The following is an 18965-nucleotide window of genomic DNA, read 5'->3' on the forward strand; positions in this document are numbered from 1 at the left end:
TTTTCTTTACTACTAAGACTAAGAAATGTGAGGGACAAAGAGGATAGAGATGATTGTAAGGACGGTTAATTGAACTAGGGAGGAAAACTGAGCCTCCAAGAAAAGTGAATCAGTCTAGGATGGCAATACTTGAACAGTTTAAGAAGCTTAAGCAGTTTGGAGAAGCATTGTTGGGGGGGCGTGGAACAGGAGATCTAGACAAAGGCACAACCAAGAGTGAGCAAGATATCTAGTATTGAGGGAGTGCAAGAGTTGGAAGAGAAAATGTTCTTGTAAGAGCTGAGATGTTACACCCAAAACTGAGCCTTTTGTCCCTGTTCCCAGAGGTAAACACTGATATCAGACAATTATCTATGAGTTTACATGCCTAAAGTTATTTATAGCCTCATTAATTCATGTACTTGAGAAATTTTTATAGCGCTGATTTCATATGTACTTGCCATCCACAACCTGCTTATTTTTCCCTAATAATGATGTTTATAGTTTCATCTTAAGTATGAAGCTTGCAAAAAGAAAAAAAAAGTCTCCTTCCATTCCTGGACTATTGTATCCCACAGCCCTCCCGCTCCTAACCTTACCCTTTCTACCCACTACCTACTTTGGCCTCACCACTGACTATATAAAATACTTCTCCACATTGGATGCAATCATCACGAAGTGGGGAGAAAGCCCAGAAGGGGAGAAGTGGAGATGGTAGGCACTGGCTTGTCTAAGACTCTAGAGACAGATCTAGAAAATTTTGAATAAGATGCTTTCCCAGAACGGGACCCACAAAGAAACAAGTCTGCGTGACCTTTCTGGGGGGTATTGTCACTCAGCAAGCGAAGGGGGACTTACAACTTTTGGACAAAGATGCTTCAAAACATGGACCTCCCAGAGTTCAGTTTCCCTGCTTCCTGAGGGTTCGGATTCCCCTGGGGAGCTCAGACGTTTGAGTCTGAGTGGTCCAGGAGCCCAAGGCCTGCTTACATCTGACAGGACAGCCTGGCAAGCGCATTATTCTGGCTGGGCGGCTGTTGCAGTGTTCCTTTGCTGCACAGTGGAAACATTTGGGCCGCCAGAATGGTGCAGACACACTGATGTGTGCGTTTATGTGTGTGTGTGCATGAGAGAGAGAGAGAGAGGGAAATGGTATGCTCTCTCTTTCACACGAGGGAGCACATGCTGTTCATATGATTTATTGCCAGGGATGTTAGGATTGAGCACTTGGTTAAGGTAGAGTTTGCCAAGTCTTTCCAGTCTAAAGTTACTATTTTTCCCTGTCCATACGCTATTTTTGGAAGTCCTTCTCTATATCTGGCCTACACTCAAACTGAGGGAGGGAGAGGATGAAGCTCCTGAAAGGGGGAGTGTGGACATGTGTTACTTAGAATTCTTCTGTAGGAAAGATTTGTCCCTTTACTCCATTTATTTATTAATTCACTTTATATGAGTATGAATTTGTGTATGTTTACTTTGTACTGGGGGTTATAATTCAATGCTACATTATGTGTTTTGTTGCTCAAATTATTTCAGCTTTGGCCTGTGTGAGTCCTTTCTGTTCAGCGTCTGTGTCCCTCTGACCGGCCCCTCAAACTTGGTTTTTTGAGCACTTCTTTACTTTCCGGCATTTTGAGATGCGTCAGGCTCATCTTGTTATTTTCCCTTTCCCAGACCCGGAAACAGCCATTTCTTCAAGGAGCATTAGTTCTATTGAATAGATAATGGTATATAAACAATAATCTGAGCACTGGTTGCACTTGTTAACATGGACTCACTGCTTCTAGACTTTTTCATGGAAGAGAGCTAAAAAATATGGGTTTGTGTACTAACCCCTGTACACACGTATACCTGTAGTTATTGTGTATTATCTATCATCTATCTGTCTATCTATCTATCTATCATCTATCTACAGATGAGTTCATACTGATGTCTCTGACCACTCCCAGAAACACGAAGTTCATTCAAGCCTTCCTTTCTTGCATATTTGTTACTTCCCTTTCTGAAAGTGACAAATTTTGCTCCCATTACCTACCATGCATGTACTTAGCTGTTCAACCTTGGGATACATATTAAGAAGTTTCAGAATTATTGACCCATACCTCCATATGAGGCAAATTTACCAGCTAGAGTACACTGTCTAGATACCTTTTAATTTCCAGTCAAAACCCCATTTTTCAAAGGTTCTTAGTTCCATTTCTCTCCTGTCCTCTTCTGTGAGGTTGTGACTTCCAAGTTCTGGTTGAATCATTCACTTACACTGGAAGCAAGATGAATTTAGGGTCTCGGAGATTGACTGACTTTTGGCTTGAGCTGCATGCGTGGGCCCATCCAGCAGCTTTTTTCTGTATGTGTTCCAATAAGATAGCTTCTGTCTACCATACACAAAGGTGGTAGGTGGTGACAGGCATCCTTTATGTACTCCCTTCCACCGGCACCCAAGGTGGTCACTCCAATCTCTCCACAAACTCCACATCAAGTGTCACGTAGTCTTCAGGGGTGGACATGTCTATCTGTTTCAAGGACTTTGGAGACCATTGCTCTGCAATGCCACTAGGCCCTCCCAGTTGCTGTCTTCTCTTACCTGTCAGTTGGTTCCGTCATGTTCCCCTGCCAACTCTCTTAAACCCTACCACAGATCACTTGCAGGAATGGAATCACTGTTCTTGTTTCATCCATCATCCCTGTTGGTGGTTGTGTATGGAAACCAGGAGTGCAGTTAACATCGAAAGAGATTGCACTCTAGAAATGCAGTAATTATGATCAAAGAATTCAGTAGAAAATATGGGTGGAAGATATGCTGATCTATGTTTATGCCAAGAAAGTCATAATGATAAATTTAAGATGACCAGAGACTTGCATTCGTGGTTATCATCAAAGAAGCACAATGATAGCATTCAAGAGAATCACTGGGAGCCAGAATTCATGGTGACATGATGAATGATGCATCATTGTAAATAATGATACAACCAGTACTATATTAAATAGACGATAATTGAGAACTACAGAGGCAAAAGGGAGATTTATTTGTTTCAATACAAATAGACTCCAAGGAGCCATCACCTCATGAATAATAACAGCATTGCTACATTTCTTTTGAGAAGGCAGATGGAAAATTAGCCAGGAATGAGATGCATTTGAATAAAGAAGATAGTACCAACAAAGAGATGGCATTTGGACCTGAACAGGAAAATACGCTGTCTGGACATGAGGAAGAACGCTCATATACACTGACTACACCATAAACAAGATGTATGCATCACTTCTCTCTCTGTTCATTATTTTAAATCTTAAGGAATAAATTAGTATATGTCACATGGGCTCATGCTGGTTTTGCATAAACCCAGAGGACATCATTAATATGGACTAAGATGTGAAGAGTACCTCCTGGAGTTGAAAAGCACAAGCTCAGTTATTTTCATTACCGTTGTTAACATTTTAGGTATTTAGATTCTGAAGGGGTGGTCCACAGGTGATGAGCACTGTTTTATACCTATGTGTGGGCTATGTGGACATTGCACAGGGAATCACACATTTTCCACCCTTGCTTCTCACCTTCTCTCCTGAAGACTCTCTTTGTTCCTTTTCAGCCCCTTCTAAAGTGATTATTTTTCCTATCTCTTCTTGTACCTTCCCTTCAAGACTCCAAGAAGTTTGAACTTCATACTATTCCTTAACACACCATACTTTTTTAAAAAAAGATTTTATTTAATTATTTGACACAGAGAGAAAGCAAAAGTAGGCAGAGAGGTAGGCGGGGTGAGGTGGGGTGGGTGGAAGCAGGGTCCCTGCTGAGCAGAGAGCCTGATGCAGGGCTCAATCCCAGGACCCTGAGATCATGACCTGAGCTGAAGGCAGAGGCTTAACCCACTGAGCCAACCAGGTGCCCCACACCATGCTTTTTTTTTTTTTCCTCCAACATAACAGTATTCCTTGTTTTTGCATCACACTCAGTGCTCCTTGCAATCCGTGCCCTCTCTAATACCCACCCCCTGGTTTCCCCAACCTCCCACCCCCTGCCCCTTCAAATCCCTCAGATTGTTTTTCAGAGTCCATAGTCTCTCATGGTTCACCTCCCCTTCCAATTTCCCCCAACTCCCTTCTCCTCTCTAACTCCCCATGTCCTCCATGCTATTTGTTATGCTCCACAAATAAGTGAGACCATATGATAATTGACTCTCTCTGCTTGACTTAATTCACTCAGCATAATTTCTTCCAGTCCCATCCGTGTTGCCACAAAAGTTGGGTATTCATCCTTTCTGATGGAAGCATAATACTCCATAGTGTATATGGACCACATCTTCCTTATCCATTCGTCCGTTGAAGGGCATCTTGGTTCTTTCCACAGTTTGGCGACCGTGGCCATTGCTGCTATAAACATTGGGGTACAGATGGCCCTTCTCTTCATGACATCTGTATCTTTGGGGTAAATACCCAGTAGTGCAATTGCAGGGTCATAGGGAAGCTCTATTTTTAATTTCTTGAGGAATCTCCACACTGTTCTCCAAAGAGGCTGCACCAACTTGCATTCCCACCAACAGTGTAAGAAGGTTCCCCTTTCTCCACATCCTCTCCAAAACATGCTGTTTCCTGTCTTGCTAATTTTGGCCATTCTAACTGGTGTAAGGTGATATCTCAATGTGGTTTGCTTTTTTATGGGTGCTTTTCCTTCTACCTCAGATGTCTTTCTCTCTCTTCTTTATTTGCTTAATCTAACTCAAAGGCCACCTTCTTTGAGGAAACTTCCCTGCATTAAGTTAGTCACTTCCTTCCCTGATGCCGCTTCACTTTTTGAACTTAAATTATTATAACATTCATACTTTATTATAGTTATGGTAGCTTTTATATCTACTTTAAACATGTAAAATCTGAGTCCTATACCTGGAATTTGAACACACATGGTGCAGACTCTTAGGTGCAAGCCCATTTAATGGTATCAGTTCATTTGTGTCTCTCTCTTCAACTAGATAGTTTTTCTCACAAGAAGGGACACAAATAGGAAGTCCCTGTATCTCTCCTGGCACTTAACATAACCTGGTACATAATGCATATTCAATAAAAATTAGAAGAATAAATTGATTTATGCTAAGTGTTATAAATATTCTAAACTACAAATCATGGAATCTTGGCTTACAATAATTTCTTGTACTTCCAAAACAGTAAATGTAGTAAAATGAATTTTATGCAAATTTGAATCATGCATTTGTGACTTAGGATAATAACAATGAAACATTTTATTTAAAAATGTGAATTAATGAAGATTACCCCAAATTACAATAACTCCAGAACTGAATGTTTATAGCTTATCGACCTAGTGATGTTCCATATGATGGTGTCACTTTTGCATTACCTCAATTGATCTAAAATTATTCAAATTATCTCTCAGGTGAATAACTGACAAATAAGTACATGAACAGTCGTATGACACCAAAGAAAGTGCTTTAGCATTTTGCGATATGTCTTTTAGAAAAAATAGAATCTTTTTTCTGACTAATAAATTATTTTTGTTTATAAAATGTTATGTATGTGGTTGGCACTTATATTGATGCATTTTGTTCACTTAATTCATGTGAACCTCATGTAATTTCTTTAGCACTAGACTATTTACAGTTACCAGGGCAACGTATGAAAAATACCACATGCAAATCAACAGATTCTTTTTCCATATTTACTTTTTGTCTCCACTCAGGTCTTACTCAATTCTGTCTGATGCATATTTCTTCCTTTGTTCACTCAGTCACTTGATACCCGCACCCTAAAGGCTGTTTCCTTAAAGAGCTGGTCTCAAGAATTTCAAGGGGGGAACTGAATTAAAGACAGTGTCACTGGAAACTAAGGAGCAGTATCACGGGGTTGTAGTAAGTGGCCGGGAGAGGAAGTCCATCCTGTGTGGGTGGGTGAAAGCTCTCACCCACCCCCGGTAAAGTAATTGGCCTAGTGATGTGAGGAACCACACAGTGAGTATCACAAGCACTTCCAGCGATGGAAGGAGACATCAACAAGGCAGAAGAACACTCTGAAGTTTCAGATACAGCCAGCCCATGCCTTTGGGCTTGGCACTTGGGTACACGAGCAGAAGCCATGAGGCAGCAGTGTGCAGAGTTAGCTCCAGTGGCTATCAAGCAGAACATGTGCCATAATTAAGAGGACTCTGCATCACCGGAAAGACGATCCCTTGATTTCTGTTTTTTAAAATTGCAATAAGGAAAAAAAATGTAGATCACCACCAAAAATATTCAGATATTGTATCTACCACTTTTTTTTTTCAATGCTGAAGGATTGGCTCTTCTATATTCCAAATTGTCTCGGGTAAGAGAGCTGGCCTCTCTAACTTTGTGATGGGGTGGACCACAGAGTCATTGCTTGAGACAAAACTGACCCAATGCAAGGATGAATTTGAGGTATTGAGGAAGGAAATGGAGATATGCTCTAGCCCATTTTATTACCTTTCTCATGACAGAAATTGTGGGGCCACAATGTAATGCACTCACAGGCTTCTTATCTCCCACACAATACTGGAAACACATATGTTCTTTTTCTTTTTTAGGAACATCAAAAGCAAGCGGCATTGCCCTAAATAAAGAGGACTTGTTTAGAAATACAAGGTCTATGTTCTGGGAAGCAGTGCAATTTGCTTAAGAACAGTAGATAATAAAGAATTCTAGGTTTTTTTATTCCATGTATTTCCTATGAAAAGAATCTATACTTACAGGGATGTAACACAAAATATCTTAGCCCGGGTGGCTTAAACTAAAATTTATTTTCCTGTGTTTTGGAAAGTCCAAGATTCAGTTTCCAGCGGGTGTTATCTCCCTGGCTTGCAGATGGCCACCTTCTTGCAATGTGAGGACATGGCAGGAGAGATAAAGAGAGAGAGAGAGAGCAAGCTCTCTTGTGTGTATTCTTTTTTTTTTCTTTTTTTTAATTAATTTTTTATTTTTTATAAACATATATTTTTATCCCCAGGGGTACAGGTCTGTGAATCACCAGGTTTACACACTTCACAGCACTCACCAAAGCACATACCCTCCCCAATGTCCATAATCCCACCTCCTTCTCCCAAACCCCCTCCCCCCAGCAACCCTCAGTTTGTTTTGTGAGATTAAGAGTCACTTATGGTTTGTCTCCCTCCCAATCCCATCTTGTTTCATTGATTCTTCTCCTACCCACTTAAGCCCCCATGTTGCATCACCACTTCCTCATATCAGGGAGATCATATGATAGTTGTCTTTCTCTGCTTGACTTATTTTGCTAAGCATGATACGCTCTAGTTCCATCCATGTTGTCGCAAATGGCAAGATTTCATTTCTTTTGATGGCTGCATAGTATTCCATTGTGTATATATACCACATCTTCTTGATCCATTCATCTGTTGATGGACATCTAGGTTCTTTCCATAGTTTGGCTATTATGGACATTGCTGCTATAAACATTCGGGTGCACGTGCCCCTTTGGATCACTACGTTTGTATCTTTAGGGTAAATACCCAGTAGTGCAATTGCTGGGTCATAGGGCAGTTCTATTTTCAACATTTTGAGGAACCTCCATGCTGTTTTCCAGAGTGGCTGCACCAGCTTGCATTCCCACCAACAGTGTAGGAGGGTTCCCCTTTCTCCGCATCCTCGCCAGCATCTGTCATTTCCTGACTTGTTGATTTTAGCCATTCTGACTGGTGTGAGGTGATAGCTCATTGTGGTTTTGATTTGTATTTCCCTGATGCCGAGTGATATGGAGCACTTTTTCATGTGTCTGTTGGCCATCTAGATGTCTTCTTTGCAGAAATGTCTGTTCATGTCCTCTGCCCATTTCTTGATTGGATTATTTGTTCTTTGGGTGTTGAGTTTGCTGAGTTCTTTATAGATTCTGGACACTAGTCCTTTATCTGATATGTCGTTTGCAAATATCTTCTCCCATTCTGTCAGTTGTCTTTTGATTTTGTTCACTGTTTCTTTTGCTGTGCAAAAGCTTTTGATCTTGATGAAATCCCAATAGTTCATTTTTGCCCTTGCTTCCCTTGCCTTTGGCGTTGTTCCTAGGAAGATGTTGCTGCGGCTGAGGTCGAAGAGGTTGCTGCCTGTGTTCTCCTCAAGGATTTTGATAGATTCCTTTCGCACATTGAGGTCCTTCATCCATTTTGAGTCAATTTTTGTGTGTGGTGTAAGGAAATGGTCCTATTTCATTTTTCTGCATGTGGCTGTCCAATTTTCCCAGCACCATTTATTGAAGAGGCTGTCTTTTTTCCATCGGACATTCTTTCCTGCTTTGTCGAAGATTAGTTGACTGTAGAGTTGAGGGTCTATTTCTGGGCTCTCTATTCTGTTCCATTGATCTATGTGTCTGTTTTTGTGCCAGTACCATGCTGTCTTGATGATGACAGCTTTGTAATAGAGCTTGAAGTCCGGAATTGTGATGCCACCAACGTTGGCTTTCTTTTTCAATATCCCTTTGGCTATTCGAGGTCTTTTCTGGTTCCATATAAATTTTAGCATTATTTGTTCCATTTCTTTGAAAAAGATGGATGGTACTTTGATAGGAATTGCATTAAATGTGTAGATTGCTTTAGGTAGCATAGACATTTTCACAATATTTATTCTTCCAATCCAGGAGCATGGAACATTTTTCCATTTCTTTGTGTCTTCCTCAATTTCTTTCATGAGTACTTTATAGTTTTCTGAGTATAGATTCTGTGTCTCTTTGGTTAGGTTTATTCCTAGGTATCTTATGGTTTTGGGTGCAATTGTAAATGGGATTGACTCCTTAATTTCTCTTTCTTCTGTCTTGCTGTTGGTGTAGAGAAATGCAACTGATTTCTGTGCATTGATTTTATATCCTGACACTTTACTGAATTCCTGTATAAGTTCTAGCAGTTTTGGAGTGGAGTCTTTTGGGTTTTCCACATATAGTATCATATCATCTGCGAAGAGTGATAATTTGACTTCTTCTTTGCCGATTTGGATGCCTTTAATTTCCTTTTGTTGTCTGATTGCTGAGGCTAGGACCTCTAGTACTATGTTGAATAGCAGTGGTGATAATGGACATCCCTGCCATGTTCCTGACCTTAGCGGAAAAGCTTTCAGTGTTTTTCCATTGAGAATGATATTTGCGGTGGGTTTTTCATAGATGGCTTTGATGATATTGAGGTATGTGCCCTCTATCCCTACACTTTGAAGAGTTTTGATCAGGAAGGGATGCTGTACTTTGTCAGAATGCTTTTTCAGCATCTATTGAGAGTATCATATGGTTCTTGTTCTTTCTTTTATTGATGTGTTGTATCACATTGACTGATTTGCGGATATTGAACCAACCTTGCAGCCCTGGAATAAATCCCACGTGGTCGTGGTGAATAATCTTTTTAATGTACTGTTGAATCCTATTGGCTAGTATTTTGTTGAGTATTTTCGCATCTGTGTTCATCAAGGATATTGGTCTATAGCTCTCTTTTTTGGTGGGATCCTTGTCTGGTTTTGGGATCAAGGTAATGCTGGCCTCATAAAATGAGTTTGGAAGTTTTCCTTCCATTTCTATTTTTTGGAACAGTTTCAGGAGAATAGGAATTAGTTCTTCTTTAAATGTTTGGTAGAATTCCCCCGGGAAGCCGTCTGGCCCTGGGCTTTTGTTTGTTTGGAGATTTTTAATGACTGTTTCAATCTCCTTACTGGTTATGGGTCTGTTCAGGCTTTCTATTTCTTCCTGGTTCAGTTGTGGTAGTTTATATGTTTCTAGGAATGCATCCATTTCTTCCAGATTGTCAAATTTATTGGTGTAGAGTTGCTCATAGTATGTTCTTATAATAGTTTGTATTTCTTTGGTGTTAGTTGTGATCTCTCCTCTTTCATTCATGATTTTATTTATTTGGGTCCTTTCTCTTTTCTTTTTGATAAGTCGGGCCAGGGGTTTATCAATTTTATTAATTCTTTCAAAGAACCAGCTCCTAGTTTCCTTGATTTGTTCTAGTGTTCTTTTTGGTTTCTATTTCATTGATTTCTGCTCTGATCTTTATGATTTCTCTTCTCCTGCTGGGCTTAGGGTTTCTTTCTTGTTCTTTCTTCAGCTTCTTTAGGTGTAGGGTTAGGTTGTGTACCTGAGACCTTTCTTGTTTCTTGAGAAAGGCTTGAACCGCTATATATTTTCCTCTCAGGACTAACTTTGTTGTGTCCCACAGATTTTGAACCGTTGTATTTTCATTATCATTTGTTTCCATGATTTTTTTCAATTCTTCTTTAATTTCCCGGTTGACCCATTCATTGTTTAGAAGGATGCTGTTTAGTCTCCATGTATTTGGGTTCTTTCCAAACTTCCTTTTGTGGTTGAGTTCTAGCTTTAGAGCATTGTGGTCTGAAAATATGCAGGGAATGATCCCAATCTTTTGATACCGGTTGAGTCCTGATTTAGGACCGAGGATGTGATCTATTCTGGAGAATGTTCCATGTGCACTAGAGAAGAATGTGTATTCTGTTGCTTTGGGATGAAATGTTCTGAATATATCTGTGATGTCCATCTGGTCCAGTATGTCGTTTAAGGCCTTTATTTCCTTGCTGATCTTTTGCTTGGATGATTTGTCCATTTCAGTGAGGGGAGTGTTAAATTCCCCTACTATTATTGTATTATTGTGTATGTGTTTCTTTGATTTTGTTATTAATTGATTTATATAGTTGGCTGCTCCCACGTTGGGGGCATAGATATTTAAAATTGTTAGATCTTCTTGTTGGACAGACCCTTTGAGTATGATATAGTGTCCTTCCTCATCTCTTATTATAGTCTTTGGCTTAAAATCTAATTGATCTGATATAAGGATTGCCACTCCTGCTTTCTTCTGATGTCCATTAGCATGGTAAATTCTTTTCCACCCCCTCACTTTAAATCTGGAGGTGTCTTCGGGCTTAAAATGAGTTTCTTGGAGGCAACATATAGATGGGTTTTGTTTTTTTATCCATTCTGATACCCTGTGTCTTTTGACAGGGGCATTTAGCCCATTAACATTCAGGGTAACTATTGAGAGATATGAATTTAGTGCCATTGTATTGCCTGTAAGGTGACTGTTACTGTATATGGTCTCTGTTCCTTTCTGATCTACCACTTGTAGGCTCTCTCTTTGCTTAGAGGACCCCTTTTAATATTTCCTGTAGAGCTGGTTTGGTGTTTGCAAATTCTTTCAGTTTTTGTTTGTCCTGGAAGCTTTTAATCTCTCCTTCTATTTTCAATGCTAGCCTAGCTGGATATAGTATTCTTGGCTGCATGTTTTTCTCGTTTAGTGCTCTGAAAATATCATGGCAGCTCTTTCTGGCCTGCCAGGTCTCTGTGGATAAGTCAGCTGCCAATCTAATATTTTTACCATTGTATGTTACAGACTTCTTTTCCCGGGCTGCTTTCAGGATTTTCTCTTTGTCACTGAGACTTGTAAATTTTACTATTAGGTGACGGGGTGTGGGCCTATTCTTATTGATTTTGAGGGGCGTTCTCTGAACCTCCTGAATTTTGATGCTCGTTCCCTTTGCCATATTGGGGAAATTCTCCCCAATAATTCTCTCCAGTATACCTTCTGCTCCCCTCTCTCTTTCTTCTTCTTCTGGAATCCCAATTTTTCTAATGTTGTTTCTTCTTATGGTGTCACTTATCTCTCGAATTCTCCCCTCGTGGTCCAGTAGCTGTTTGTCCCTCTTTTGCTCAGCTTCTTTATTCTCTGTCATTTGGTCTTCTATATCACTAATTCTTTCTTCTGCCTCACTTATCCTAGCAGTGAGAGCCTCCATTTTTGATTGCACCTCATTAATAGCTTTTTTGATTTCAACTTGGTTAGATTTTAGTTCTTTTATTTCTCCAGAAAGGGCTTTTATATCTCTCGAGAGGGTTTCTCTAATATCTTCCATGCCTTTTTCAAGCCCGGCTAGAACCTTGAGAATTGTCATTCTGAACTCTAGATCTGACATATTACCAACGTCTGTATTGATTAGGTCCCTAGCCTTCGGTACTGCCTCTTGTTCTTTTTTTTGTGTTGAATTTTTCCGTCTTGTCATTTTGTCCAGATAAGAGTATATGAAGGAGCAAGTAAAATACTAAAAGGGTGGCAACCACCCCAGGAAAATATGCTTTAACCAAATTAGAAGAGATCCCAAATCGTGAGGGGGGAGAAAGGGGATAAAAAGAGGTTCAATAAGGAAGAAAGAAAAAAAAGGAAAAAGAAAAAAAAAAAGAAAAAAGAAAAAAAAAGAAAATTTAAAAAAGAAAACAAATAAGAAAAATATAAAAAAGAAAAATATATATATATTAGATAAACTAGTTAAAAAACGTTAAAAAAGAAAAAGGTAAAAGTTAAAAAAAAATTTAACCAGAAGGCGAGGAATAAAAAACAAAAAATGAAAAAAAAAATTTAAATTAACTGCAAGACTAAAAAAAAAATCACAGGGAAAAAGCCATGAGTTCTGTGCTTTGCTTTCTCCTCCTCTGGAATTCTGCTGCTCTCCTTGGTATTGAAACCGCACTCCTTGGTAGGTGAACTTGGTCTCGGCTGGATTTCTTGTTGATCTTCTGGGGGAAGGGCCTGTTGTAGTGATTCTCAAGTGTCTTTGCCCCAGGCGGAATTGCACCGCCCTTACCCGGGGCCGGGGTGAGTAATCCGCTCGGGTTTGCTTTCAGGAGCTTTTGTTCCCTGAGCGCTTTCCGTAGAGTTCCGGAGGACGGGAATACAAATGGCAGCCTCCTGGTCTCGGCCCGGAGGAGCCGAGAGCCCAGGGCCCCACTCCTCAGTGCGCCCTCAGAGAACAGCGCCAGTTATTCCCGTCTGCCTGACCTCCGGCCGCGCTCCGAGCTCTCCGAGCCTGCGACCGGTTCAAGGTCACCCCGAGCTGCGCGCTTACTGTCGGCTCTGTCTCTGTAGCCGGCTTCCCCGTTCCAATACCCGCAAGCTCTGCGACACTCAGACACCCCCGATCCTTCTGTGACCCTGCGGGACCTGAGGCCACGCGGACCCCGCGTGGGCTTTGCCCCAGTTTAGCCTCTGGAGCATGTCCCTCAGCGGAACAGACTTTTAAAAGTCCTGATTTTGTGCGCGGTTGTTCCGCCGTTTGCCGGGAGCCGGCCCCTCCCCCCGGGGTCTATCTTCCCATCGCTTTGGGTTCACTTCTCCGCCGGTCCTACCTTTCAGAAAGTGGTTGTTTTTCTGTTTCCAGAATTGCTGTTCTTCTCTTCGATCTGCCGATGGATTTTCAGGTGTTTGCAATCTCTAGATAAGCTATCTAGCTGTTCTCGGGCTAGCTGAAGCAGTCTCAGCCTGCTGCTTCTCCGCCATCTTGACTCCTCCCCCCCCTTGTGTGTATTCTTATACATACACTCATCCCATGTTGAATGAATGTCCTACCCTCAAGACCTTGTCTAAACCTAATTACCTCTCCCAAAGACCCCATCTCCAAATACCATCACATGGGGGTAGAGGGCTTCAACACATGAATTTTGAGAGGGCACAAACATTCAGTCCATAACAGTTATATGAAATCTCTGGTTCACAGAGGGGATTCCACTACATTTCCTATGACAATGAGCCATTTCCCAGCCTTGCTAAGGAAAGGGAGTATCCAGCAATTATGCTGATGATGGCAGAAGGCCAAAGACCTCCTTTGCTGTTTCTCATAAAGTGTCATGGCTATCGCAGCTAGGGGGAGAGGGGTCATAGTGTTTCCTCATCAGAGAAAGTATATGCCGTTGCCAAAAAGTAGAAAGTGCTTTTCCTGTAAAAGTTATTGTTCTAGGACTTGTTGGAGATGGGCTCAAAGCACGATTGTTTCCCTCAAACTGTTTATCATCTGTTTGAATATGTGGGTCAGTTCAGCTATTTCAAGGACCCGTGACTAGCCTAGCAGGAGCAGCAGACCCATATAAGGAAAAAAGTTGTTAATGGAACATAGGTTTTTCTGAAGTGTATTTCCAATTGACCCTTAACTGACTGCTCTATCTCTGCTTGTCTCATACTGATGTCTTACTGACTTTGCTCTATCTCTGCTTGTCTCACAGATGTCTTCCTTCACCTTACTGACCTTGTGACACTGTGACCCTTTCCAGTGGGGCAGGCGGATTGCCAGCCTTTTCTGACTCTGATCCCTCGCACTTTGTTCTCGGTCTAGAAGGGAAGAAAAACACGTTTTCTCCCTGAAAACCAGAGGCAAAATCCCTTTGGTGAAGGAATGAAGGAAAATACTTTGATAGCTTCTTGGGGCATGTGGGGGCCGGGGGCAGCGGTAGTCAGCAAATGTGAAAGTTGGCCTCTTCCTTCCAAAGAGTCACTTAGACAGGCCTCAAATTAAACAGAGGGAGAGACGATATACTCTGCCCGAAAACAGTAATAAGAAGGGGAGTCGGCAGCGGAGCCAGATGAGAAAAGATAAGAAGGCGGAGGGGGCAGAGCACGAGAAAAGGAGGCAGTTGGCCAGGGCTCCGTGAGGGGTCAGGTGGTATTGATACAGCTGAAAAGTCCTTTTCATGTTTGGTTTCAAGTTCTTTGATACGAACTTGTGTTGTGGGCTCTGTGAAAAAGCAATTGGGTGATAAGCAACATGGGGTTCAGGACAGGGAAGCAGGACATGTATAGGAGAGAAGATATAAAGTCTAGGTACAGAAAATTTAACAGCACCAGGGAATAAGAACCAGAGGTGTCGAGGATAAATGCAGGCTGTCCTCCCCTACTCTTGGATTCTTAGAAAACTGCGGGGGGATGGGGAGGGGACGGTGGGTGGTGGTGGCGATTCTGGCGGCCTGCTGTAGGTGGAATCAGCATGAGGCTAAATGTAATTAAATATGAAGGGACAGGAGGGCCCAGCTGGGCTGGAGGTCTTTGAAAACATTCATCCTACTGGAATGTGGGTCACCTCTGCTTTATGGAGTTTGCTTTAAGCTCCAGGACTTGCAACAAGACTCATCAGCTTCCACACAAGACCCTAGGTAATGTCCTCCTCACAGATCTGTCCCAGGGCCTCTGGACGCTAAGTATCAGAGAAAATACAAATGCCAGCATGAGAAGTGTATTTGAGTCAAATGAATGACTGAGGGCATAAATCCCTGATTTAGTGCATAAATCCTGGCCGCAGCATCTAACTCAGTGCCATGCATTTCCTCCTTACAAAGCTTCTGCTTTGTGCCAGCGTGCTAAGCATTGTAGGAGTGACAGAGAGGAGTCCTTGAATCCAAGAAGTCAACTATCTGGGAAGAATCGCATAAGCTTACAAACATGATAGTAGGTCAAAGAAGTCCCATGTGAATACAATCTAAAGGGGGTTAGAAGTTGTCAAAGGTGAGAGGGTTTTTTTTTTTTTAAGATTTTATCATTTATTTATTTATTTAAGATTTTATTTATTTGACAGAGAGAGACACACAGAAAGAGAGGGACCACAAGCAGAGGGAGTGGGAGAGGGATAAGCAGGCTCCTCATGGAGTAGGGAGCCCGATACGGGACTCGAACCCAGGACCCTGGGATCATGACCTGAGCCAAAGGCAGAGCTTAACTGATGGAGCCACCCAGGTGCCCCAAGAGGATTCTTTTCCAGTTAGGGAGCAATCAGGTATACATTCATGGAAAATTATTTGATACAGACCTTAAAGGATGGGTAAAGGTTTAATAGGCATCGATGAGGAGGGGAAGTGACACAAAAGATAAAAGAAGAAAAACAAATTTTCAAGCAACTACCCACTCAAACCAACAAAGATCAAAACAGATCCTAGAAGAATAACGCGTCTGGTATTGTCTGAGGGGAAGGCATTTTTCTAGTAACCACATGTACAGCATAACTGCTTCGATGAAGAGCCCATCTAATACTTAATACTCGTAATAACCGTGTAATCATGATAATAATTATTGTTATTGAAAAAAATGTCTTTAGGTATCAGATACTTTAAATACATTATTTCATCTATATGTAAAAATTCAGGGGAGAAATTATCATTTCATTATATAGATAAGAAAACTAAGAATCAGAAATTATTTGTCTACTGTTATATGACAAATAATTAACTGGCACAGCCGAGATTAGAATCTGTCTGATACCAAAATCGACTTTACCATGTTATGTTACTTTAGGGCATTTTCATTTTCGTAGATTTATGAAAAACTAAACAGGGTCAGCAACGAAAAAGCGTTTGACCTGAAATGTGTACTTAGGGCTACACTTTGATCCATTACACATATAGATCAAGGGTTGTTTGCAGTTAGTAGGCAAACTGTGGTTCAAAGCTCTTCTTTCTTGTTGTCGCTTAAAATCTGGTGTTCCTCAGGGTACCTCTTTTCACTGTGATCTCTCTTTCTCCTCCAGTCACATGGCTGCAACGACGTCTGCAAGTTGATGATTCCTGAATCTCCGTCTCCAGCCTTGATCTTGTCCCAAAGGACAAGGAGTGCTATTCACCTGCGCATCAACTTCTCCACCTGGAGGTCTTAAAGACACTTCCACATGCAAAACCAAGGTGTTCTGCTTAATAATTACACTAAGTCAACAGGGCAAAACCCTGACTTTTTTGAGTAAACTGGCCACTCTGTCTTAAGCTCAGTGTATCCCAAACTGAATGTTTGTTCAATAAGTAAGTCCCTGTGGATTTGTCTCACTCATATCACTGGACTCTACCCACAACTGTCATTTTCCATTAGCACTACTCTTATCCAGGCTACTTCCTGGACCACTTTATTGCAAAAGCTTCGTAAGCAGTCTCCTTCATGAACTTGTTCCCTTTTATAACAAGAGAGATGGTTGCAAAGCACAAATGTGATTTTTATCAGTTCCCTCTTTTGTCTGCCATTCCCTTGGGATGAGGTGTAAACTTGATTTAAAAGGTCTTTGAGATGGGACCTTGCAAATTGTGCCAGAAATTCCCTTTACAGGGTAAGTTTCCCTATCTTTAAACCTTTGTATTTCACTGAAATTGCATTTCTTCCAGTTCCTTAAATATGCCATGCTCTTACCCCTGGGCCTTTGCACTGCTTTCTACATTTGTCTGGGACATTCTTCCCTCCCTTTATTTGGCCCACGTCCTTTTTTTTTTCTACTGGTCTCCACTGAGAGTTTACTTATTCTGCAAAGCCTTCCTTAACCTCCCTGAAAAATGTCAGCTGTTCCTCTTTTCACCCCGTCCGTCACTGTATCATCACCTCGTTGTGATTGCTGACATAATGGTCCGTCTCTCCTACTAGGTGTAGCTCCGTGAGAGCGGGGATGATGTCTGTTACTTGTCAAGTAAAATTCCCATTCATTTGATGGTTTCCATTCATTTTCTGCTACATGTGGCCACCCTAGGTTCATCTCCTAGGGAACAGGCTAACAGAAAGAGTCCTTGCTCTTTACACCCAGTGAGAAATTCTGCTGATTCCCATCAAAGAGCAGTGTCTGGTATACAGACTTCAATTTTTTGAATGAATACATAAAACTTCCATTTATTAAGTGCTACTTGGTCCAAGACCCTATTCTGAGCCATGTACACTCATTAATTTATTTAATTCTCATCAGTCATGAAGGAGGTATGATCATTACCTTCATTTTATGGATGACGAAAGTAAAGCTCAGAAGAATTTGATAGCTCACTGAAGTCGTGCTGGGCTAAGGGGTAGGGAAAAAATTCAAACCAGGTGCCTGACCTAGCTTATCTAACAGTGACACTTTACTGCCTTTCTGATCCCAGGGCAGGGAATGGCAGCGACCTGCTCCGTAAAGAAGTGTGGAAGGAGATCGAAGGATGGCACAAAACCAGCTCATTATCAGAGGAAAGATTCAAATAGGACCTGGACTGACAGCAAGGTTGTCAGCCCTGCTCTAGTCTCGTCAGTCCTGATGAGTGGGTGGCTGGTAGAGTATATCTTGGCTTGATGTGTACATATTATTTGTAGCTGTGTGTCTATGTGTCGATTTAGTATATTGAAGTAATCACGCTTTAGTAAATGCGACTACTTGCCAGGCGTTTTGCCTATGACCCCTCTAATCTTTTGTTGGAAGGAGGAGATTAGATTGTCCAGCCTTGCAGACGATATATATATATTAGCATAAAACTTGAAATATGGTTCATCAAGTCACAAAGATAACAGAGCTTATAGAATCTGAGATTTGCCAAATGCAACCACTTCCTCTACCTTCAATTCCTGTCTTTGAACATACACATTCAGCATTCACTCAGTAAATGTTATTAAGGGTTGATTATGAACCAGGCACTGTGAAAGGCTTTGGGATGTTTTGCCCCTGCCCAGCAACACTGTTTACAGTTTGATCCGTAAAATGGGTTCAGTTCCTCATAATTAATGCTGTTTCTTTCATATATTTGAGTAAAGAGCCCTCTTCATTGGATAATGGGAGAGTAGTGACCCATTCATACTTAAGTAGGCAGACAAGGTCAGCCACACCTCTCACTACAGAGGAAGGAAAATGGTTTGTTCCTGGCAGCATGTTCCTTAGGAGACAAAAACCTAAGGTGGCAAGGTGTAGCAGAAAATAAACAAAAACTATCAAACGAATGGGAATTACTTAACCAGCAATGAAGAACTTACCCATGCTATGTTAAATCATTGTAGCTCCTGGAAGTGCTAGAAGTTTATATAAAAAGGCATTGATAAACCTTTGCCTACATGTTTGCCCTAATGAATTGCAGTAAAATTTATTTTTTAAAGTTTTTTAATTTAAATTTCAGATAGTTAACATACAGTATAATACTAGTTTCAGTGTACAATTTAGTGATGCATCACTTCCACACATCACCCAGTGCTCAGTGGAACAAGTACCCTCCTTAATTCTCAAGCACTATTTTATCCATCTTCCCACTCACTTCCCAATGGTGACCATCAGTTTGTTGTCTATAATTAAGAGTCAGTTTCTTGGTTTGCCTCTTTCTTCTAATTTTCCTTTTGATTGTTTGTTTTGCTTCTTAAATTCCACGTATGAGTGAAATCATGTGGTATTTGTCTTTCTTTGACTTATGCAATATAATTTACTTTTAAGAAATACACTCAATTTTTGAAACTTTATTTTTAA

The sequence above is a fragment of the Mustela erminea genome, chromosome 2 (assembly GCF_009829155.1).
Source record: "Mustela erminea isolate mMusErm1 chromosome 2, mMusErm1.Pri, whole genome shotgun sequence".
In the NCBI taxonomy this organism is placed as follows: Eukaryota; Metazoa; Chordata; class Mammalia; order Carnivora; family Mustelidae; genus Mustela; species Mustela erminea.